The 26455-nt window shown below is 34.7% G+C and overlaps 2 long non-coding RNA genes and 1 pseudogene across 8 annotated transcripts; 1 reads left to right on the forward strand and 2 right to left on the reverse strand.

Moving 5' to 3' along the window:
• Window positions 1-3002: 3002 nt before the first annotated feature.
• Window positions 3003-25842, forward strand: LOC110911881 (annotated as a pseudogene).
• Window positions 4942-7795, reverse strand: LOC110911882. 4 transcript variants are annotated; one of them, XR_002577423.2, is made up of 4 exons: window positions 7482-7795; window positions 6525-6591; window positions 5346-5632; window positions 4942-5252 (listed from the first exon to the last, which is right to left on the reverse strand). It is a non-coding gene; the product is annotated as an uncharacterized LOC110911882 (long non-coding RNA). The 4 variants fall into 4 exon arrangements; XR_002577421.2 differs by having other exon boundaries at window positions 6525-6595; XR_002577424.2 differs by having other exon boundaries at window positions 5346-5431; window positions 7482-7777.
• Window positions 11405-13991, reverse strand: LOC110911883. Of its 4 annotated transcripts, none has more exons than XR_002577428.2 (4): window positions 13844-13991; window positions 12888-12954; window positions 11723-11808; window positions 11405-11629 (listed from the first exon to the last, which is right to left on the reverse strand). It is a non-coding gene; the product is annotated as an uncharacterized LOC110911883 (long non-coding RNA). The 4 variants fall into 4 exon arrangements; XR_002577426.2 differs by having other exon boundaries at window positions 11723-12009; window positions 13844-13965; XR_002577427.2 differs by having other exon boundaries at window positions 12888-12958; window positions 13844-13965.
• Window positions 25843-26455: the final 613 nt, after the last annotated feature.

Raw genomic sequence — 26455 nt, forward strand, 5'->3', positions numbered from 1 at the left:
GCGTGATCACGATGGTTATAGTCCGTAGTGACTATACCTACTGATCACCACGTTAACTAGGCTCAATGACGGGTCGTAGTTTCGGCCAAAATGTGCATTCTTGCATATTTTGTAACCAAACTACTCGTGAGCATCAAAGCCGTTTGTTTTGATGTCAAACCTGTTTTCTAAACTTAGTTAAGCATGTTCTAACATGCTTAGCTCGTCACTTTTAGTTTAGTGCTTATACAGGGTCGTAAGGTAAGCGATCTAAACCATCGCTTATACTTTCGAACCCGACCCATTTGGTCGATCTTTAGGATCCGACCAAACACATTAGGTGACCATAGCTATAACCTTCCGAGGTTATACCTTGTGGTCACGATGTTAGGCGTTCCAGACGCGTTCTACGCGAACGACGCGTTAGGGTAGCCTGAGCTACCTAAACGGGTCATGATGGGGCGTAAGCACTTAGGTTAGGTTTCATTTTAGTATGTAGGCTTTGTTAAACCATATTACACGAGTCTCCATACTCGTTTGGTTTACGAACCCGCATACTATCCGACCCTCCGATTTTGGTCCGGTATATTAATATAGCTACCTATTAGGTGCCGTTTGATATCCCGTGACCTCTAGCATTATCTGGTTTTTATACAAGGAATTCAAAGCAATCTCAGGTGAGTACATTGAACCCCTCTTTTACTGTTTTCCAAACTGTTTTGGGGTGAAACACATGTGCCTACTTGCTACTTTCATGCTTTCCGGTTTTCACATCATATACTGCTATGTTCGATAGTACATATATAGTACATGATTTCATTGTGTTTATGCTATGTATGCCCATTGTGTGCGTACTTAGTACATTGCTTTACATCACATTTCATGCTACGTACGCCCATTGTGTGCATACGTAGTACATTGTTTCACATTGCATATCTGTTGCATATGCTCATCCAGCATATGAACACAGTATACTACATTTTGAACCGTTGTACTCTACAATACATTTCATGCTACGTACGCCCATTGTGTGCATACGTAGTACATTGTTTCACATTGCATATCTGTTGCATATGCTCATCCAGCATATGAACACAGTATACTACATTTTGGACCGTTGTACTCTACAATACATTTCATGCTACGTACGCCCATTGTGTGCATACGTAGTACATTGTTTCACATTGCATTTCTGTTGCATATGCTCATCCAACATATGAACACATTACACTACATTTTGAACCGTTGTAACCATTTGACTATGTGAACCGTCTTACCCCTTTGATTTCATGAACCGTCTGTAACCATTGAACCGTGTAAACCAGTTGTATCCATTGACATGGATTACATTTGACAATAGACATTTGACTATACATGAACATTTCTACCGTTGTTAAACATTTCATTCTGATGGTTTGGTTTGAGTAAGTGATTAAGTAACGAGGCGTGTGTAATATGATACAAGCATGGTGGATACGCCGCTGGTACTTCCTATATATAAGTGTTTGTGTGGTATTAACATATCGTAGCGTTATTTGAATCATTTCGATTTGAGACATATGACATTTTATACAAATAACACACTTTTCACGAGACATTGCTTTACAAACGACTTATCTTATACAAATGCATTTTTCATGGTTATCCGCTTAACCATACAGTGTCTTCTTATTTATACATATCATTTGATCTTACCGTTTTTCAAATGATTTACAAGACAAAGCAAAATACGAGGTTCATGACTAAACATTTTCTCAAACATAAGTCATGAATTCCGTTTTCACAAAACCAATGTATCTCACAGGCATTTTTATGCTGACGTACCTATTTTCACATGTGTTTTCAGGAGATGATGCATAGGACTTATCAAGACATACTTAGGCGAACCTGTGCCTTAGTAACTTAAAACGAGACAAGAACTAGTTAATTTATGTTATGTACGCTTTGATTCTTGTTTAGACAATGTAAACTTTCATGTTTGATTTATAAAACAAAACCTCATTTGCCATGGATTTGAAACAATTGATTCTGTTACAACACTCCCCGACGTTTCCGCCACGTTTTGTATGTTCTACGTGGTCGGGGTGTGACAATTAGTGTTTGAAAAAATAATTTATTCTCAATTTTAGGTTGTACCTTATGATACAAAAAATTTTCTTTAACTTTTTGGTATCTTAAAATGTTTTTTTTTCTTTTGCATTATAATATAATCAATAATATTTGTAGTGTATCACCAATGCCTATACTAACGTTCACACATGCAATGTACCACACTACCACCAACAACCACCAACAGTGGAGGATCTTAGTTAGGGTCAGAGGAATTAGGGATGAGCATTTGATACTTGGTATCGGAATTATACCGGTGCCGAATTTCCCGTACAAAATTTTTTTCGGTATCGGTACCCACTTTTTGGCATTTTCGGTATTGGTACCGGTAAAATACCGAATTTTACCTTCAAATACCGGTACCGTACCAATCCCGTACCGATACCGGTACCGTACCATACCGAATATTTCGATACCGGTATCCAGTTTTAGTGAATTTCGATATCGGTATTTTCGGTACCGGTACCACGCTCATACCTAAGAGGAACCCGCCTTGTTTTTTCGCTGATTTTAAGTGTAAATTTTGCCAAAATTTTACCAATGCATATACCATACTATTACTCTTTTACACATTTATCAAAAATCAAAATTCCACCCGTGTATGCTATTCTTGCTTTTGTTCTCAACACACATAAAAATCAAAACTTTTGAACGATTGCAGATGGTTAAATCACAACCTCTACGCATTAAAACCAGGTGGGGTCCGAGAGTATACCATAGAAAAGTTCATGATTTTTGTTCTTTTTTGTCACAACAAACCCTGAGATTCGCACGCCACAATTTCATTCCAACTGCCATGTCAGCAAAGTTATCAATCCACGTGTCATTCTCTAACATACCAACCCACTATAGCCTTAAAAATATATCCTTTTTAACCATAAATCACAACTATAAATTTAGTCAGCCCAAACACAATTGAGTCAGTGGTATTCAAATCAAACTAATAGAGGAAGAGAGCCCAGCAGCCTCTTTCCTTACTTTTTTGTTGAGTAAATTGCCATTTTAATCCCTGTGGTTTGGGCCATTTTGCCAGTTTAGTCCAAAGGTTTCATTTTTAACATCTGGATCCAAAAAGGTTTCATCGTTGCCATTTTGGTCCAACTGACTTAACTCCATCCATATCTGTTAAAGCTGCCAAGGGCATTTTAGGCAATTAAGAAAAAAGGGTTAATAAAAAGAAAAATGAAATGACAAAAATGCCCTTGGCAGACTTAACAGATATGGATGGAGTTAAGTCAGTTGGACCAAAATGGCAACGATGAAACCTTTTTGGATCCAGATGTTAAAAATGAAACCTTTGGACTAAACTGGCAAATTGGCCCAAACCACAGGGACTAAAATGGCAATTAACTCCTTTTTTGTTTTTGTAAATTTTATATTTTTTTAGAATTTTAAAAAGAATATAAAAAATGGCCTCAACATTTCTCTTACGGTCATCCCCAGCCATTCTTGACAAGTCTGAATGGGTCAAGGGTCAGACACTTGGTCAGCCATCAGGCTCTGTGGTGCGCTTAAGCGTTGGTGCACCCTCTGCGCTAACCGTCAGTGCTTCGTATGCGGATGAGCTTGTTAAAACCGCGGTATGTGCTTAATTATCTCTATTTTTTATGTAAGAAAACAGTCTTAAGAGGAAAAAGTGATATATGATTGAATGCTTAAGCGGCTTTTTATAATATGTGTTTCTCTATCTTTTCACACGTTGAACAAAATCAAATAAATGAGAAAATATAATCTTAGAGGAAAACATGTGTCATTAACTCCACTTAATGATGATTGAGTCTATTAACTCCAGGACAATACTCTGTATGAATTTCAAAATTCAAACAATATCCAAAACGAAGTTTAATTTAAAAATCGATCATAAAAACCGACCTATGGATTTTCTTTTTGAAAATGTAGAAAACTATAGCATCTCCAGGAAGAGGAATCCTGGCCATGGATGAATCAAACGCCACCTGCGGCAAACGGTTAGCTTCTATCGGTCTTGAGAACACTGAAGCTAACCGTCAGGCTTAATGTACATTGCTTGTTACCCCTCCGGGCCTTGGCAACTACATCTCTGGTGCAATCCTCTTTGAGGAGACCTTGTACCAATCAACTGTTGATGGCAAAAAGATTGTAGATATCCTTGTTGAACAAGGCATCGTACCCGGTATTAAAGTAGACAAGGTAATATATATTCTTGTGTATATATATATAGACATATAGCGCAGTTAATAAATGGTTGGTTTTGACAGGGTTTAGTTCCGCTGGCTGGCTCGAATGACGAGTCATGGTGCCAAGGTCTTGATGGGCTTGCTTTGCGCTCTTCGGCTTACTACCAACAGGGTGCACGTTTCGCTAAATGGTAAGTGCGAGCCTAAAAAGGCAATTCAATAAATGAGTCTCAACTCGAGCTTCCCTTATCAAGCTTGAGTGAGTTCACTAGCCTAAACATTAACCAAACCTATTACTTAAATAACTTTTATTTAATATTTTAGATATATATTTATATAATATAAATTTATAACATTTCTAGGCATATAGTTTTGTACATTTAGCTTAGTTGGTGTTCCATGCTTTAGTAGTTGTACCCTTAGTTTAGAAGGTTGTAGTTTTTTGTTTATTATTATATAATAAGAATTGATGTATTACCTCCTTTTTTTGAGTTAATTGCTCGGATGGTCCTTATGGTTTCAACTTTTTCCACGTTTAGTCCCTACCTTTTGAAAATAACAGGTATGCTCTGTAACGCCCGACTTGTTAAAAACAATATTATAATACTTTGCGGAAAATAGGCCCAGATTTTTCTTTTTGTTAATATTACCTAATAAAGGTTAATATTCCTAAAATCTATTAATCCACATAATCGGATTAATAAAATAATTACAAACACACTTTTAGAAAATTTCGCCATGACCTGTTTGCATCACGACCAATCCTTACAAAAACAATACCTGCTTATTAACCAAGGTTTTTATAAAACAAATATAACCCACTACTACATTGACATACTAGCACTTGGCTAAAATAAACATTAAAGTTAAACTCTAAAATGCAACTAACTAAGTCAAGTTGACCCAATAAGAAAACCCATATTACTTAGTGAACAAGGCATCACTAAATCTTCACATCATTGACCCGCTTCAAAAACTTGATCACTTTCGCCTTCCTACCACCCGAATCTGTCATATAACATTACCATATTATTAGCCTCAACCGAGAAATTATATATTCCTACGGTAAGCATAATTATGACTAATATATATAGATTGAACCGAATTATTGGTGAATGACTTGTGAGATGTTTTCTTCTTTCATGATTCTGGTTCAAGTCACCCCGTTGATTTTCATGACTTATCACCTACATTTAAAACATCAAAATATTAGCTTTTGTTAAGTGAGGACTCATAATATGATTTTGTACCAAACATAACGGAGTATTCAATGCTCATAATGCCCAACGAAACAATATCGAGCCACCACTTCATTATCTCGAGTCACACATTTTGTGACTTTCTCCATTCTAATATGGATGCCCCTTTTTTATATCTCATGTATATCCCTGCTAATATAGAATCAAGGAAACTTCAAAGTAAACCACTATCAAATTGATTCGGTCAATATAAATAAAATGGTAAACTGCCACATATCTATGTTGTAATTCATTAGACAATATATACGATTATCAACAATCATTATTATCTAAAATACTCTTAATAATTCATACATGTATTCATAACATACTACAATATGTTATATAGTTTTTATGACACAAGTGTAATTCATTCATAAGCACTACTAAATTACTAAATGAACACATGTTTTTGCACATGCAGGTTACAACACCCATGACTTTTTAGTTTAGCATACACATCCATATTCAAGGAATCACTCACCTCAACTCATGTAATATATATATATATATATATATATATATATATATATATATATATATATATAGCTAAATAGAGGTTTAAAACAACAACATAATCACATCCCATTGGTTCCTTATAAATTCCCTAAGATTATGCAAGTACTATAAAATTTATGTTTTTCACTCAGCTTTATGCAGCTGTAGTAATTCAGTATTTTCCCATATTTATAGTGAGTATTTCACTTCAAACGAAAATTCTTATTAACGGTGACTTCGAGACCTTTCCGTGGATATAAAATACGCCCCGAACGGACATTCGGTTGATTTTCTATGAATTTTTAAAGACTAGCAAAAATATGGAAATAAGTTGAATTTTCAGCATTTGGGTATCTCGACCCATTAACATTATGTACTCTTTCTTGATGGGTTAAAACCCCCAAAACATCGCTAAAACAATACGTTATTGTTAAGTTAAACCATATTCAATAAGTTTCATTAAACCACCTTAACCATAAGAAATTTAAGCCAACAATAAGACTATTTAAATCAATGCGACTCCAAACATACACGAGCCACTCACCTTTGCCCGTAGGAATGTTGTTGCTTTATCACCCGTTTGACCTGTTGCCATCCAAACGTTATGCCACCTATCTTGACAACAAATCAAACTTGCAAATCATTAGAACACGTAACATGGGCATTTATCTCATAATACCTAGTTACTTATCCAACCCATCATCAAGCATGTGTTCTAAATCATTCTTTTACCCGAAACTTGTTAATTGGTTTATCAACATCCATTTGACCCGTTATCACGCATTTGTGTTTAGTCATAACATACGGGTCATTTTTACCACAACTTCATCGACTAACCAATGTGTGTAAGTTTGGGTTATAATCCAACCCAATTAACTCATTCACTCAAGTGACCCGTTTGGATGATCAAGTGAAAATAACATTTACATATGTACTTTATGTTAATCTCATTCACCATTAGATTCACCAAAGCTTTATGTTTACAAAACACTAAGTAATTCTTAGCAAATCATTAAAAAATCAAGTAAACATGGCAAAACTTTCAAAATCTCACTTTTATTTTGGTTTAGGCATTTAATCAAACACCTTGCGGGCATAAACTATATTCCACCATTTTTACGCTTATATGAACTCTCATGCACCCAATTCATCATTAAAGATGTCTACTTTCTTTGTAATTCTCAAATAGTATCATCTTTTATGTTTTTAAACAAAATCATCGCTGTTTTAGGATCGTTAGTTTCTACTCAGATTTTGGTCAGCAACTTCACACATGGTTTTCATACATCTCTACCCTAATCACCAAATCTTGAATTTGAACCCAAATCATAACATGCAACATGAATCCATAACTCAAAAGTTACAATAAATCAGTTTAGCATAAAGACTATGGTTGTTCAACACCAAAATCACACACAATTAACCCTAATTTCATGGTTTGAACAAAAACCATGAAGAACACTACTTTGAATTTCATCAAACAACATATGAAATCACTTACTAGAGCCTTAGAATCAAGCAAAGAAGACATAATCGAGACTACAACCCTCCAATTTCGTGATCCTCATGTGAAATCAGTCTCCTTCTCCTTCTTCCTTGTCATGCGTCGCACAGGGGTGACCTCCTGGTCACGCCCTTTTCTTTTTCCCTTTCTTTTTTTTGTGTTGTTATTTATCTAAGGTTCTAGCATATTCACTTTTGGCCCTTATGTTTTGGTTAGTTATCTAGTTTGGTCAAAGCACTATTTTCACTAATAGATAACTAATATTTTAACTAGGTTCAATATACCTAGTTACAATACTTCATGTTAATATCATAATGAAACATGATAACCGAAATTTAGTATTTTTTTGGGGTGTTATAAAATATTATTTCCACCAATACAAACTTACTTGAAAGATTATATATATTTTAATACCATGAAAAAATCGGGATGTTACAAGTCTACCCCTCTTAAACAGGTTTCGTCCTCGAAACCGAGTTATACTCTACCTTAGGATATTACCCTAATAGTTTAATCACCATCCCACTTGTTTGCGCCTTTAAGCTTAAGCAAGGAGTTATTCTATTATTCAACTATCATTAAACTAAAGGTGTCCATTAAATGGATTTCACATTTAGAATTTACTTACGTGTACGATCAAGTAGAGCATTCATCCATGCTCGTTTGAGTCCCGTTGCATACCACCTATGCAACTCACACATGACTTCCATCTTTCCACCTGTAACATCTCTATTTAAACGTATTTAAAACACATGTTCATATTAAACACGAGTTCTAACATGAACCCCTTCCTTTATATGAGGTTTTTCAACCTCTAGTCCATACTTATTTCAATCATGGTAACACCTCTTAATTCCTTTATCATTAATTAACTTTTCGTTCACATCTTAGTCCACCTCCAAGTATTTATACGTTTTGAAAACGATTACTAATTATTTTACATCCACATGTCGTGAAAGTAACTTTTCAACCATTACCCAATTACTTAACAATGGTTTTACACGTTACAATTTTTGGGAATTAAATCTTACTTGACACTCGTGAGGTACTTATCTTTATTATCATTTCCATGAAGTCCTTAGACATCAATGTTATTACCCCATGAAGTCCGGACACTTCATGTATACACCCGTGAAGTTCGTATACTTCAAGTTATCATCCACCACTACTATTATTACAATTTATCATTCTAATTTCTCTCTTTTTACTTGCATAATTCATTCACATAGGAGCTTAACGCCATTATCATACACATAATTAGACATATTTATGTATTATCTTCTCCTTCATTAAAAAAATATCTATATGGGCTCATACGTACTTACCTACATTCATATTCCCATATTACAATTTATAAACAACTAAACACCTTTCCATACTTGCTTACTTAATAAGTAAGTAGGGGCCCTTCGTGTGTACTTACAAGTACGCTCACCGTACTTCTGTGTACTTAATACGTACACATGTCTCACAACCATCAACAATTGTAATTTAATTAACTGCCTTAGATTATGGGATATTTAAACCCTAATATCATTCATGAAGTCCTTACACTTCACTTTAGTTCTCTTGGAGTTCTTACACTCCAAGTGTTATCTATGATGTCCATATATCATCGCCTTACATTCGTGATGTCCGTGGACAATCACCATTCATTCCATGATGTTCGTAGATATCTGCTTTATGTCACTTTTATTACATTCGTTAAAATTGTCGTTACTGACTAAAACCAAGTTTTAGTTCAACGTTTTTTTTTAACTTGTGTCAATTACTCGCATCAAGGAATTGACGACCAATTGCTTTCTCTTTACCAATTTTATTTTACGCGAGGAATCGTAACCGATTCCCACGCCTTAACACAATTGACCAACATGCCCTTTTTAATTTTACCCCGTAGGCTATTTCTTTAGGCATTTCTTTTTATCCGTGACCCGAAGGTCACATTGGTCCTGCAGACCCTTGCCTTTATTTATAACCAGAAGGTTATGATGATCCCGTAGACCACCCTTTACCCGTGTCATTCATTAAATGTATTTGGTGTCACACATCCATTTTATGTTTTGAAAATTATTTATTTTCATGTTTGAATCTATTAGGGTCTCGTGAACCTCTAGATCATTCGTTCTTCTTCTTCTTCTTCTTCTTCTTCTTCTTCTTATTATTATTATTATTATTATTATTATTATTATTATTATTATTATTATTATTATTATTATTATTATTTTCTTTTGTCAGCCCATCATGGCCCTTTATACCATTCATTCTCATTTTTCCTTTGTCACATAAGGCCCTTTAGACAGTGAGTGCCAAAATTAATATTCTTTCTCCTTCCAACCAAGCATGGGCATTTAGGTCATCAATACAATTTCTATTCTTTTCCAATCATAGCCGATGACTATGTTTGATCATTATAGGCAACACCTCCATTCTATGACTTCGTGGGTCATTTATACATTGGTTTTACATGCGAATCCATCATTCATGGCCCTATAGACCATGAATAACGATTATCATCATCGTTTCTTTCTTTTCCCTTTTTATCTTTTCTACGATCATTGTCCACGACTATGATCGTTTCCACTTGGGCAATACCTCCATTTCTCACGCTCCCGTTACCCGGTTTGTATTTACGTTTACTTGACCCATTATGATGTTTAAGCACTTAAGCTTAAACCATCCACATTCTTTTCATTGGATTATTCCATTTCCATTAACCTCGTCCTTACTACATTGGACGTATATGCGTTTATTCTAAGAAGTTCATGGTATCATGTGTTTACTAGTTACTTGGCCAAGGTAAGCAGTCAACACATGGTACATATGACCTTATTATAACTAACACATTACCTCCCATGTAAGTAAATCCTTAGTTCATGTTCGTGTCTCCGATTTTTTTTTGGTAAAACCACTTTTTATTGTTATTTAACAATTATTAGTTTAACCCATTTTCTTCTCAAAACATGTAGAATGTTTTCTTTTTATAAAACTTTTATGCAATCGCATTCATCAATGTAATCGTTACTTTTCCTCAGTAAGATCCTACTAAGAATATCTACTTGGATGGTCACCCTCGTCCGAGTTTCTAAATCAGAAGTCTTTTGTACTTTAATTATTCACAATTATGAATGATGCGTATTACCCGCCCAATTTCTCTTGGGAGCATCACCCTGGATGGGTATCATATCCAATTTTCCCAAGCCTTAATTCCGTATGCAATCGTCATTCATTACTTAAATGTTGCATACTATTATTCATACAATAAATTAAAGTGTGCACCTGGGTGATACTCGCTCTGATGAACTTTCATTGCCATTTGTCCTTTATTCGGTATCATCACTTGGCTTAGGTCCTTGATGAGCATGCCCTACTTCATACTTCCGACCCTTCTACCATCACGTCTGGTGGATCATCAAATTCCTACCATCTTCAGATGCGAGAATCATACCACTGAAATATTCAAAAAAATATTAGTAACATTACAATTTAATAAGAGCCTGTACGATAATACAAAGCATTCTATATTACTCGTTGAAACGAGTAGCTCGTTATCAATACCGGTAACTTAGTTAGGCCTTAGGCCGCCTTAGCCGTCTTTGGCTTCGTGATCAAGTCTCGGGTCAACTTTCATCTCCCCATAAGAGCACTAAGGTTGAGTTTGAATACCACTTCATATTCAATTCTCTCAACCCACGGCTCTGATACCAACTTGCAACGCCCGACTTGTTAAAAACAATATTATAATACTTTGCGACAAATAGGCCCAGATTTTTCTTTTTGTTAATATTACCTAATAAAGGTTAATATTCCTAAAATCTATTAATCCACATAATCGGATTAATAAAATAATTACAAACACACTTTTAGAAAATTTCGCCATGACTCGTTTGCATCACGACCAATCCTTACGAAAACAATACCTACTTATTAACCAAGGTTTTTATAAAACAAATATAACCCACTACTACATTGACATACTAGCACTTGGCTAAAATAAACATTAAAGTTAAACTCTAAAATGCAACTAACTAAGTCAAGTTGACCCAATAAGAAAACCCATATTACTTAGTGAACAAGGCATCACTAAATCTTCACATCGTTGACCCGCTTCAAAAACTTGATCACTTTCGCCTTCCTACCACCCGAATCTGTCATATAACATTACCATATTATTAGCCTCAACCGAGAAATTATATATTCCTACGGTAAGCATAATTATGACTAATATATATAGATTGAACCGAATTATTGGTGAATGACTTGTGAGATGTTTTCTTCTTTCATGATTCTGGTTCAAGTCACCCCGTTGATTTTCATGACTTATCACCTACATTTAAAACATCAAAATATTAGCTTTTGTTAAGTGAGGACTCATAATATGATTTTGTACCAAACATAACGGAGTATTCAATGCTCATAATGCCCAACGAAACAATATCGAGCCACCACTTCATTATCTCGAGTCACACATTTTGTGACTTTCTCCAATCTAATATGGATGCCCCTTTTTTATATCTCATGTATATCCCTGCTAATATAGAATCAAGGAAACTTCAAAGTAAACCATTATCGAATTGATTCGGTCAATATAAATAAAATGGTAAACTGCCACATATCTATGTGTAATTCATTAGACAATATATACGATTATCAACAATCATTATTATCTAAAATACTCTTAATAATTCATACATGTATTCATAACATACTCCAATATGTTATATAGTTTTTATGACACAAGTGTCATTCATTCATAAGCACTACTAAATTACTAAATGAACACATGTTTTTGCACATGCAGGTTACAACACCCATGACTTTTTAGTTTAGCATACACATCCATATTCAAGGAATCACTCACCTCAACTCATGTAATATATATATATATATATATATATATATATATATATATAGCTAAATAGAGGTTTAAAACAACAACATAATCACATCCCATTGGTTCTTTATAAATTCCCTAAGATTATGCAAGTACTATAAAATTTATGTTTTTCACTCAGCTTTATGCAGCTGTAGTAATTCAGTATTTTCCCATATTTATAGTGAGTATTTCACTTCAAACGAAAATTCTATTAACGGTGACTTCGAGACCTTTCCGTGGATATAAAATACGCCCCGAACGGACATTCGGTTGATTTTCTATGAATTTTTAAAGACTAGCAAAAATATGGAAATAAGCTGAATTTTCAGCATTTGGGTATCTCGACCCATTAACATTATGTACTCTTTCTTGATGGGTTAAAACCCCCAAAACATCGCTAAAACAATACGTTATTGTTAAGTTAAACCATATTCAATAAGTTTCATTAAACCACCTTAACCATAAGAAATTTAAGCCAACAATAAGACTATTTAAATCAATGCGACTCCAAACATACACGAGCCACTCACCTTTGCCCGTAGGAATGTTGTTGCTTTATCACCCGTTTGACCTGTTGCCATCCAAACGTTATGCCACCTATCTTGACAACAAATCAAACTTGCAAATCATTAGAACACGTAACATGGGCATTTATCTCATAATACCTAGTTACTTATCCAACCCATCATCAAGCATGTGTTCTAAATCATTCTTTTACCCGAAACTTGTTAATTGGTTTATCAACATCCATTTGACCCGTTATCACGCATTTGTGTTTAGTCATAACATATGGGTCATTTTCACCACAACTTCATCGACTAACCAATGTGTATAAGTTTGGGTTATAATCCAACCCAATTAACTCATTCACTCAAGTGACCCGTTTGGAGGATCAAGTGAAAATAACATTTACATATGTACTTTATGTTAATCTCATTCACCATTAGATTCACCAAAGCTTTATGTTTACAAAACACTAAGTAATTCTTAGCAAATCATTAAAAATCAAGTAAACATGGCAAAACTTTCAAAATCTCACTTTTATTTTGGTTTAGGCATTTAATCAAACACCTTGCGGGCATAAACTATATTCCACCATTTTTACGCTTATATGAACTCTCATGCACCCAATTCATCATTAAAGATGTCTACTTTCTTTGTAATTCTCAAATAGTATCATCTTTTATGTTTTTAAACAAAATCATCGCTGTTTTAGGATCATTAGTTTCTACTCAAATTTTGGTCAGCAACTTCACACATGGTTTTCATACATCTCTACCCTAATCACCAAATCTTGAATTTGAACCCAAATCATAACATGCAACATGAATCCATAACTCAAAAGTTACAATAAATCAGTTTAGCATAAACACTATGGTTGTTCAACACCAAAATCACACACAATTAACCCTAATTTCATGGTTTGAACAAAAACCATGAAGAACACTACTTTGAATTTCATCAAACAACATATGAAATCACTTACTAGAGCCTTAGAATCAAGCAAAGAAGACATAATCGAGACTTCAACCCTCCAATTTTGTGATCCTCATGTGAAATCAGTCTCCTTCTCCTTCTTCCTTGTCATGCGTCGCACAGGGGTGACCTCCTGGTCACGCCCTTTTCTTTTTCCCTTTCTTTTTTTGTGTTTTTATTTATCTAAGGTTCTAGCATATTCACTTTTGGCCCTTATGTTTTGGTTAGTTATCTAGTTTGGTCAAAGCACTATTTTCACTAATAGATAACTAATATTTTAACTAGGTTCAATATACCTAGTTACAATACTTCATGTTAATATCATAATGAAACATGATAACCGAAATTTAGTATTTTTTTGGGGTGTTAAAAAATACTATTTCCACCAATACAAACTTACTTGAAAGATTATATATATTTTAATACCATGAAAAAATCGGGATGTTACATGCTCCCAATCGTTTGTCATTTTGTTACTCGGATAGTCCCTGAGTAGATGTCAGTTAGTTTGAAAATAACAGGTATGCTCCCTATGGTTTGTCATTTTGTTACTCGGATAGTCCCCAGAGTTAACGTTGGGGGACTATCCGAGTAACAAAATGACAAACCATAGGGAGCATATATGCTATTTTCAAAATGTGGGGACTAAACGTGAAAAAACGTGAAACCACAGGGACCATCCGAGCAATTAACTCTCTTTTTTTATAGTTTTTAGTGAATTTTTTTTATTGTTTTTAGTTAAAATGGTTTATATGGTCTTCAAGTTTTGTGTTTTTTTTTGTTATGTTAAAATTTTTTCGGTATAAATTCGAGTTTATCTATATTTTATGCCAACTTGCAGTATAAGTTTGTGTTTATATTTGTCTATGTTTTACGTCACATGAATTTTTGTTTTACAATTTATACCCTACATTTTACGTCACGTGGCAGTATAGATTAATGTTTTTGTTTTACAAATTTTTAACGTCGTTTGCTTACTACTTAGTACGGTTTTACGACTTATGTGCCCGCAACGCGAGTATTAAACACTAGTTAAGTAATAAATATAATCATATATACAATTAAGAAAAAAATAAGTAAATATTATATATAATGTTATTTATAAAAGAGTTAAATGCCATTTTAGGCCCTGTGGTTTGGGCCAGTTTGTCAGTTTAGTGCAAATGTTTCATTTTTTTCATGTGGGTCCAAAAAGGTTTCATTGTTGCCATTTTAGTACACTAGGTTCACTTCATCCATTTTTTCTGTTAACCAGAAGGGCAATTCGGTCATTTTATATGTAATTCTGTTAACTAGAAAGACAATTCGACCATATAAAATGACCGAATCGCCCTTCTCGTTAACAGAAATAATGGATGAAGTTAACCCAGTGGACTAAAATGGTAACAGTGAACCTTTTTGGACCCATATGCAAAAAATGAAACATTTGGACTAAACTGACAAAATGGCTCAAACCACAAGGACTAAAATGTCATTTAACTCTTTATAAAAATACATTTACAAGTATATTAATGTAACATATTATAAACGGGCGAGCCAAGGTCGAGCTTGAAAAACTACTTAAGAGCTCAGGGCCGGCCCAAAGGCCATTCAAGTGAAGCAAGGGCTTTGGGCCTTCAAAATTTTAGGGCCTCCATTTAAAAAAAATATATAAATTTAATATAGATATTAATATTTAGTTTCAGGATTAATATTGTTGGATTGTAGTGGTAAGAATCCCAACTTTCACTCTACAGACACAGACACTGGTTAGAATCCTTGGAGCATATTTTTTTAATTGATAATTTCAAGTTTTAATGACTATAATGTTTGGTTGTTCCATGATTATCAACACTGAATCAAAATCATAACCGAGAGTTTATCTCCGTAGTCATGTTCCTCCTCCTTTTCGTATGTTTTTTTCTATATTTCTATGTAAAATCAAAATCCAAAGTATGAAGTTGGTCATTTAAAAATGTTAAAAGTTTTCAGAAATGGCCCTAATTTTTATTTCGCTTTAGGCCTCCAAATAGGTTGAGCCGACCTTGTACGAGTTCAAGCTCTTATAAGTTAAATGTGTCAAGCTGGAGCTTGGGCTCGGCTTGATTCGATTCATTTGACATTTGGTGAGTGCTTATATATTCTTCACTTGAATTTTCAGGCGTACGGTTGTGAGCATTCCAAATGGTCCATCGGCGCTTGCAGTCAAGGAAGCAGCATTGGGTTTGGCTCGTTACGCTGCTATTTCTCAGGTAACACAACCCACTTCATACACAATATGTTTGGGAAAAATTACACTTTTCGTCCTTTATGTTTGTATCGAATTGCAATGGATAGCCTTTAACTTCAATAATTACAGTCACAATCCTTTATTTGTAAAACCCACTACAACATACGTCCTTTAGCATTAACCTGGTTAAAATTTTCAGTTACTTTAGTCACATAAGGGTAATTTAGTCTTTTTACCAATTACCAAATTATTTAAAATATATTTTAATAAAGAACACAAAAATAATACTTAAATCCATTCTCTATCTAGATACAATAAGTCTTTCTCTCTCTAAATAACCCTGACAATCACCACCAACCCTACCACATAAGAACCCTAGAACAACCAACTTAGGGTGAGGGGGGCACCCTTGGTGACCCCATGCGGGGACCAAGTTCGCCGAAGAGGGGCGGTGCCGCCATCAAGGCGGGAGGCCAAATCGGGGAGCCAGCACCGAAGAGGGGAGGAGAGAGAAGGTGGCCCCCCATTCAATCAACCAATGAAATTTTTTTTAATAAAAAAACAAGTCACCTAAGAGGGGAGTGCCGCCATCAAATTGGGGTGTGAGGGGAGTTGACGTGGCATAACCTGATTGGGTGTGCGTAAGAGAGGGGACTCCCCTCTTAGGGGAGTGCCCCCTCACCCTTATAACAATCCCAAAATTCGATTTCTTTAATCATAGTTAGACATTAAGATGTTAGGGCTTTTGATTAGTAGATGAAGACGAGTATGTTGGTGCAAGAATTACGTTGAATATGTGCGGTCAGAGGCTATGGCCGGAGCTCACACCAGCGCCGGCGGCGGTCTCCTTATGGTGGAAATGAGATCACGAGTGAAATCTGTTCAAAACCACAAGTTTATGAAAGACCAAAAGATCGTGAGGGGGTGAAGTCAACAAATCTACAACAATTGCATGAGGTGCTTGATGAAAGTTCTGAACCAGAATTGATTGCAGTTGTTGAAGAGAGATGGGGAGAAACAGATCTGAGATTGGAGTTATTGGACTCGGCGGTGGTGGGTTCTTCAGTTGTTGCAGGTATTGTTGGGGGTTTCAAATATTTGTTGACCGAAACATATAATAATGTTACTGCAACATTTACAAAAGTTAAGCGAAGTATGATGCCTTCAAGCTTCAACATTAAGAAAAATCAAGTTTAAGGATCATGTTATTAATTTATTATTAGTAAAACCTTTTGCTTATAATAAAGTTTCACAAAGAAATTGCCAACTGTATGTATGATAATTAGAAAAACAAATGCACAACACAAATGCAGAAATTCTATTTATAACATTCAAAAGAATAAAAGAAACATAATAGAAAAAATGATCGGTATCAACTGTTTGTTTTTTTTTTTTTTTTTCATATTTTGAGTGGATTTATGATATGATAATTTTGATAAAATGGTTCTTTTGGCTCATCATTCTCCTATAGAAAGGTGATTATGTATGATTAGATAATTATATAGTAACATACGGCGGCTGGTGGTGGTGGGGCTTGATTCGGTGGTGGTGGTGGCTGGGATACGGTGATGGTGGCTGGGATACTGTAGTGGTGGTGGCTGAATTTGGTGGTGGTGAGGTTGGCTGGGATACTGTAGTTGTATGTGTATATTATATAATTTTTTTATTTTTTTAAATAAATAAGTAAAATTACCGATCTACCCTTATGTGCAAGTCACATGATCAGACATAACTTAAATTTTTAACCTAGTTAGTGGTAAAGGACGAAAGGTGTAACGAATTCTTCAAATAAAGGATTGTGACTGTAATTATTGAAGTTAAAGGCTATCGATTACAATTCGATACAAACATAAAGGACGGAAAGTGTAATTTATCCATATGTTTGTTAGATGTGGTTTCCAAATATTTGAAATGTCAAAATGTTGGGTTTTCACTTTCAGGACAACAGATTGGTCCCCATTGTGGAGCCAGAGATTTTGCTGGATGGTGAACATGGAATCGACAAAACTTTCGAGGTCGCAAAGAAGGTGTGGGCTGAGGTTTTCTTCTATCTTGTTGAGAACAATGTGTTGTTTGAAGGAATCCTTTTAAAGCCGAGCATGGTTACCCCCGGAGCCGATTGCAAGGAAAGAGCCACCCCTCAACAAGTTGCTAATTACACTCTTAAACTCCTCAAACAAAGAATCCCACCCGCGGTTCCAGGAATCATGGCAAGTTTCTACTTCTTGTGCGTGCACGTGTGTTCATTCATTCGTGTTATGAATATGCATGAAATTTTGGGTGTGCATGGGTCGGTTTTGAGCTCAAACCAAACTAAAAAATGAAAATTCGGTTTTTTGTTTTTTTAAAAACCGTCCTTTTCAGTTTTTCTGGTTTTTGGTTTTCATAATGGGCCCGTTTTTTTTTGAACACTTGAGTTTGAAATTTTTGGGACAAATAAATGGCCCGAAATCATAAATTTGGGCTTAAAAGTTTTTTTTAGTGATTAATTAATTATTAAAAACTGTGCCTAAATACTACTTTGGATTGTTTGTTAAATTTCTTATAAATTACTCAATTCAAAACAAAAGTTATACTCCACAAAATTCAGTAACAAACAATAAAAAAGAAACAAGTTTTTTTTCTCGGTTTGGTTCGGTTTTTCAAAAATTCAAAACCGAAACCAAACCGTAAATTTTGGTTTCCAAAATATTCAAAATGTAAGATTAAAAATATTTATTCTATATTTAATCTAGTAGCCATTATAATCATTTACATTATATGGATCAAAATATATGACAATCTTATTAAATAATTAGTTGGTAACTGTTGATGGGCCTAATTACCCTTATTAACTAATTAGGGTTTCCTCCTGGGTGCATATATAAGGAGAATAATGTGGAGGTTAAAAGGTTAGACAATTTCACAAACCCTAATAGCACATAACATCAATCTCGCCTCCCTCTCCATAACCGATTCCCTTGTTGGTTTCTTATCATCACCATCATTAGATTGCACCTTAAGGAGGAACCAGACCAAGATGACAATCATGTCAGAACTTATTGCTGTGTCTCCATCTGGATTCTCTGTTGGCCTGTACTGCTGCAATCAGGCATGTTTTCATGTTTTCCATTATGTCTAAACAGAACTGAACCAACATGTGGTATCAGAGCATATGTTGATTAGTCAGTTCTGTTTTCGTATCCATTATTCTGGGATTGAAATCTGCAAAACAGAAGTTTTGAAAACTCAATAAAACTCACGGCTGTTTTCGGGTCATATGTGCCGAGATCAATGTTTTTCGGGAAAAGAATGTTTTTTAAATGACTCGGAATCATAGTGGTGAATCTTAATTGTACCGAAATCTGTTTAAAGCCTTAAAATTCAGGTTTCGGGTTCCAGAATCATATTTTTATTTTTAGGGTTCATCATGTGTTCTTAGGAAAATTCGAAATTCCTTTATGTTTTGGAATATAATTTGGTTTTTTGAGTGTTATTTCCCTGTTTGATCCAATTTAATCTGTTAAGTTCATTCGAAAACTGTTAAAAGATATACGGTTATAATTTTCGAAATATTATGATAAAATTAGATCATCACTAAAACAGGAAACCATATCTCAAAATCCCTAACAATTCGAATTTTCGGTTATGTTTTCACATTAATAGCTGTAACAGAAGTTTCGAGATAAGTTTTAACCACCCGAGATAAAGGTCTCGACTCGAGACCACAAGAACTCGACTCGAAATCATAAGTGTTCTCAAATGTTTACAACTCGAGACAACGATTTTGACTCGAGATCATAAGGTCTCGACTCGAGACCACTGAGGTTTCGACTAAGGGCTTAAATCTGTACAACTCGAGACAAAGGTCTCGGCTCGAGACCATAAAGGTCACAACTCGAGACCATGGTTGTGACTCGAGACCTCATAAGGAGTCGAGATCTGATAATTCACAGCAGTCGAGACCATGATTACGACTCGAGACACTGAGGTTGCGACTCGAGACCATTAATGAGTCGAGACCTCATAATGTTATAAGCTGAGTCGAGACTTGACTCGAGATCTCACCCGAGACCTCATAACTGACTCGAGATCTCACTCGAGACCTCATAACTGACTCAAGATCCCACTCGAAACCTCATTATTTTAGGCTGTTTAATGTGAACTAAGATTTAGCTCGGGGCTCCGCCCCGAACCCCGTGCGGGGGCACGCTGTCCCCCTGCAAACCCCAGCGAACTCACCGCGGAGTTCGATCCGCGCTAACAAGTGATTTGCTATTAAATGATTGGTTTTTGTAATTACTTAGTTAATTAATGAGGATCAAATAATGTTTTACAAAACCAAAATGGCTTAACTTGAATGAGCTTCTGATGTGTCACTTCTGGCCAAAGCTGATTTGATGCATCTACTTATCGTTCAAGTATTACGAAAGCTATGTTAAGTGTGCATCATAAACATGAATGTCTTAATATCTGGCCAAAGCTGATTTAATTCCTTCATAGATGGCATACTTAACAAGTGCATAACTAAAGTGATTGTCTCAATTTCTGGCCAAAGCTGATTTGTTACAACCACTTTGCACACATGCTTAAATGATTACACTTCTGGCCAAAGCTGATTTGTTTTCGTTTAAGTAGAACTTTAAGTAGTCTATTATTTTGATGTTAGTAATAGATATATCACAACCTCTTCACACAATGATCCTTATATTAATGATCCTCAATTAATTTTTATGATCATTTCGTCTGCCTTATTCTTAGTACCCATAATTTTACTCACTATAATTTTCTTCTATAAATCTATATCTCATCCACTCTAATTCCTAAACCTAAAATGTTTTTCTTAAAGTTTCTATAAGAATTAGCTCTTAAATTAAATCCTTGATTATCTCTTAAGACACGATGATCCTATTGCTCTCTTCTGATAAAGCACTACAGAAGAAAAGTAGAGCATGCTGAATAGGACAAATCAAACATGATGTCTCTTATGATAATTAAGAACTCTGTAACATAAGTGCTGTCACTAAAAGGTTATTCCAGATTCAGTTTTTTCTAAGACTAATCTATAATTGTGGAATAATCACTAGAACTCCTAAGATGCATGTCTTCATTTAAAATTATAAATTATAAAGCTAAGTGGTATATGTGAATACATAACAATGTACAATACCATGACCCATAAAGTTAAGGGCTTACACATGGAAATAAGTATATTTTTCTAGTACATTACATACTAAGATTTCACTTGTACAATTTGATGCCTTACAAATCAACTATAACACTCAAAAATACCAAAGTATAACGAGTGTGTTGATAAGCAACATATGTACATAGAAATAAATGTTTGAAACTGGAAAATAAGATGTTATTCACCTTACAACCACTAAAACCTTAAGAGAGGATTGTTCTAAGGTCCATAGACAAATTACAAGTGCTAATCCCAACGTTAAGGTTCTTCAAGGGAAAATCTCACTGCATAATTATGTTATTAGACTAGGCATAAGCAACGAGACTATCCATTATTCTAAAGAACAGTTGGATAAATTAATTATATAGTCACTTACTAATGATATTTAAGCCTGCTAATTTTAATATTCCAATTAACACATGATTAGTTGACTCTAGTTCCATATGTTTCCTTACCAGAACTCAACAAATAACTAACATGAGAGTTAGTGACAAAATTAATTGTTAAGGCTATGAGAACCATAATAAGCAGTCTTCTAACAACGCCTTTCGATACCTTATATATTCTGAAGATTAATCAGAATATAGTATCATGATTAAGCAATGTTATGAAGGTTGTGAGGTTTGTATAGTCAACATAAAGTCATACTTATCTTAAACTCTCCTCTTATTTGTTCTAAATATCTGGATAGAAACATTACTAAGATGAAACTAGACGATACCTTACTTTTTCACAACTTTTGTCATCATGCAAATGAGAATTTGACAAAAGGAAAATGAGACTTATAAATTTCATCCATTATAACCAAAATTCATGAGAAATCATAACATGGTTAATGAGGATGATTTTTTCATCTAATCTCATTTTAAGTGATTTTAAATCATGACGTTAAAGCCCTAAAATATGACTTGGCTTAAGGAATAAGCATGGGTCCATCATAAGTCATTCATTGACATTCGTGGAACTTATTCCAAATGGAATATTCAGACATAATTCATTTATCATTTAACAGACTATCAACTTCTATCTAAATTTTGTCACATATGGCCCACTGTCTTAGAAGAACTCTATTCATATATGTACTTAATAAGATTTCTATTAAATATGTCCCTAAAGTTTCTTATGATATCTGGACATTAAAGAAATCAAATAAATTCTAACGTATATGTGATAGGTTCCCACGTCACGTAGCTCATTGAAACTTCTCTTGTAGCATTCTAGAGATATTAAAGATCAGTGGGAGCATTAAGTGTCTTAATAATAACTTGTAATAGTTGCAAGAGGTGGGGGAGTGAAAATTTTACATTACCTAAATTTGCATCTCTTGTACAAGACACCGCTCCATCATGACACTGTTCCATCAATACTTGTCTCCTTAAAATCTAATGCTACTCTTACAAAAGGTTCATTGTTGCTTAATTGTGGGCACACTTAGATTTCTTACCTAAACTAACATAATCCTCAACAAGAGAAATCACAATGACTAACGTCATTAATTTGTTTTCTCTATTAGAATTTGTTGGTCGTTAAATATTGACCCTAAGCATGCTGAGTTCCTAAAGATTTCTAAGGTCAGTAGGAGCAGTCAAAGTCCTTATCATGACTTGCAAGGAATACAAGAGGCGGGGGGAAGAGTGTCATTAAATTTCACTCCGAATTTAACTCCGATTACACCTCTTGTACACCATACTGCACCAACTCTTACAAACTTAGAATGAAAATGATAGCAACCTAACCAAGAGCTAATCCATAAAACTGAAACTTCTAATGAACCCAATAATCAACTCAGGAGGTCATCTAGGTTTAAAAGCCTACTAACTTTGATGATTACATAACCTCCCTAGTGAAGTTGAAATGGATTTTTGGAAATGTTTAATGATCCTATCTCTTAAAATCAAGCCATTAGCGTAAATCAATCATCTGAATGGAATAAAATAGTTTTCTAGTAAAACTGATTTTATGTGTTCGTGTAACGTTTGGGATTTGATGAATTACCTAAGAGTGTTCATAACTAAACCAAATCCTGATATAAACATTAAGACACTAAGAAGCATGATTGATTGTCAAAGGTTATACTTAGGAAGAGATAAATTATCAAAGATTTATTTGAGGATCATCATTGTTCTAGTAGCTTATAATGGTTTAAAGCTACATTAGATGAATATTAAAAACAATTTTTCCTATCAAATGGCTGACACATTTACATGTTCATTAGATAACAACCTAAAGTTTCAAACTGAAGGTTAAAGAACACTTTATTTGTAAGCCAATAATATCCATGTATGGGTTAATGCAAACATCATAATGTGATGAAAAGCTAACGTAATTATTTTCATCAAGAATCAAGTGGATTAACGAACCTACCTCAAAATGAATGGGAGCAACTAAGATAAACTTGCCTATATAGATGATATTCTTTTGACAAGTATATGTTACATAAGTCAAAGCATTGTTAACACAAACTTTGATATAATAGATCTCAGAGATGTCTCTTATGTAATAGATATCATAACGTACCGAGATAGACCCAATGGGATATTAGTTTCGTTCCATAAGTTTAACATTAAATGGGTCCTTACATATGTAACAAAATACTGCTCTCCTTTAGAGGATAATAGGATAAATGAAATTATTTCCTTATGCTTCATTAATTGGAAGCCTTATGTAAGTTTAAGTCTATACTCGTTTAGATACTACTTACATTGCAACACACTAGATATGTCTAGATTAATGTGTAGCATCTAATGGAGTATTACAATATCTTTAAAAGAAACGAGAGACTACAATTTAAAGAAGAAGTGAGAATTAAAACCGGTTTATTACTCTAACTTTGTGATATTCAAAGATTACAAAATGTAATTTCGGGTATATCTTTATGTCAGCAGGAAAAACCTATCTCATGGAGGAGTCATAATGGACTGATATCAACAACCTAAGTTATAACGACATAATATAGTCACTAAATGTTGTTGGAAATTTATCAGTGGACTCATAAGTTTATTAACTCCATATAATTAATGTTTTGAAGAATTAGTGTGATAAAGTCAGCTACCATGACTCCTTGAACAGTAACAGTTCAAGAGGTGCTGCATTAAATTTTCGATACGCAATTAATTATTCGAATTGAGGAAACTAAGTTTTGTATCGAATACATTCATGATATGCTTAAGGATCCTATAACTGAAGGGCTATTACCCATAAGTCTTATTAGGAGAGCTCATAGACGGGTATTAATTAATGGTCGTGCGCAATTGCATATCGTACTATGAATGACTAAGTATTAGTTAATTTTCCTCATCAGTTTGATTTTGTATGTCTCTAAGAATATGTCAAGCCGGCATAATGGCATATAGACAAATAAAGTTACAAATCAAACAAAGGGCTTATGCATTTTTTGATCATAACGATTAGGTTTTAAATTAAGGCTATAGTATGATTAATGGGGGTCCTGAGTCGCATAATGATTCAACGGCTGTATTTTTCTGCTATAGTACTTGTTTAAGGCTAAAATGAGTGTTAACTCCTGATCAGGCTTATCTAACACTCATAGTAAATGATTACTCGGCTAAGTGGGAGAATGTAAGATTAAAAAAATTTATTCTATATTTAATCTAGTAGCCATTATAATCATTTACATTATATGGATCAAAATATATAACAATCCTATTAAATAATTAGTTGGTAATTGTTGATGGGCCTAATTACCCTTATTAACTAATTAGGGTTTCCTCCTGGGTGCATATATAAGGAGAATAATGTGGAGGTTAAAAGGTTAGACAATTTCACAAACCCTAATAGCACATAACATCAATCTCGCCTCCCTCTCCATAACCGATTCCCTTGTCGGTTTCTTATCATCACCATCATTAGATTGCACCTTAAGGAGGAACCAGACTAAGATGGCAATCATGTCAGAACTTATTGCTGTGTCTCCATCTGGATTCTCTGTTGGCCTGTACTGCTGCAATCAGGCATGTTTTCATGTTTTCCATTATGTCTAAACAGAACTGAACCAACACAAAACCGAACCGTAGTTTTTTGTATCGTTCGGTTATTTCGATTTGATTATGTTGGTTAATTTGGTTACGGTTCATTTTTTTGGGTTGTTATCTACTCACCCTTAGCATGAATAAGTTGTATAGTTGAAAATCTTGATGTATTCATCATATTGCAGTTTTTGTCCGGTGGGCAATCTGAGGTGGAAGCTAGACTCAACTTGAATGCAATGAACCAAAGCCCGAACCCATGGCACGTGTCATTCTCATACGCGCGTGCCCTTCAGAACACTTGCCTCAAGACATGGGGAGGAAGGCCCGAGAATGTGAAAGCGGCCCAGGATGCTCTTCTGGTGCGGGCTAGCGCAAACTCCCTAGCTCAGCTTGGGAAATACACCGGTGAGGGCGAGTCTGAGGAGGCGAAAAAGGGAATGTTTGTTAAGGGCTATGTCTACTAAGCTGGTTTGAAGTACAAAGTGTTGAGCTTAGAACATGAGAAAGGTAATTTGTTCATAGAATGTACTTCTAGCAATTCAATAATATTTTATGTTGAGTGATGGATTCAAATCTTTGGTATCGATAAGATGATTTTGTAAGGTCTCCAGAACAATATTAAATTGTAAAGTGTATGTTACATACATGATTCTTGTATGTGTGAAAATAGTGAAAAAGAGAAATAACTAAGAGAAAATCAAAGCAATCTCTCATGGACTAATAATGATGAGGTGATAAAAATGTGTGCCATAGGTAACAAAATGATTTAATGGTAATTTAACCAACTAACTGCTATGAAACAACTACTCTAATATGTCTCTTCAAGCTAAACATGTACAACATCTAGTTTGGAGTTTGGACTAGGGAGTGCTAAATCGTATGGAAGACGACTCATTGGTAAGAAGATCTATGATCTTAATAGTACTAATCTATCCTACAAGCATGTCTCGTAGTCAATCTCAAGTTGTTTCATACGCTAAGGAAACACTAGGTTGGCCGCTAACTATGTGTTGCTGATATTGATTGTCACACCGCAATAAGAAGACAAATAGGCATCTCATGAAGCCGATATGTAAGTGAGAGCAACAACACATTACCGTGCCTTGATGCTAGAACGAACAATTGTATGTTGTTCCTCGGGACCCCAACTAGTAAGATTGGGCCGATAAAACACATAATGGTTTGCGGTAGATAGGCGGAATATAGTATCCTTCATCGGAATCAGAACAAACTGAAGGAATGAGACAGCACCAGATC

The sequence above is a fragment of the Helianthus annuus genome, chromosome 15, assembly GCF_002127325.2.
Source record: "Helianthus annuus cultivar XRQ/B chromosome 15, HanXRQr2.0-SUNRISE, whole genome shotgun sequence".
Classification (NCBI taxonomy): Eukaryota; Viridiplantae; Streptophyta; class Magnoliopsida; order Asterales; family Asteraceae; genus Helianthus; species Helianthus annuus.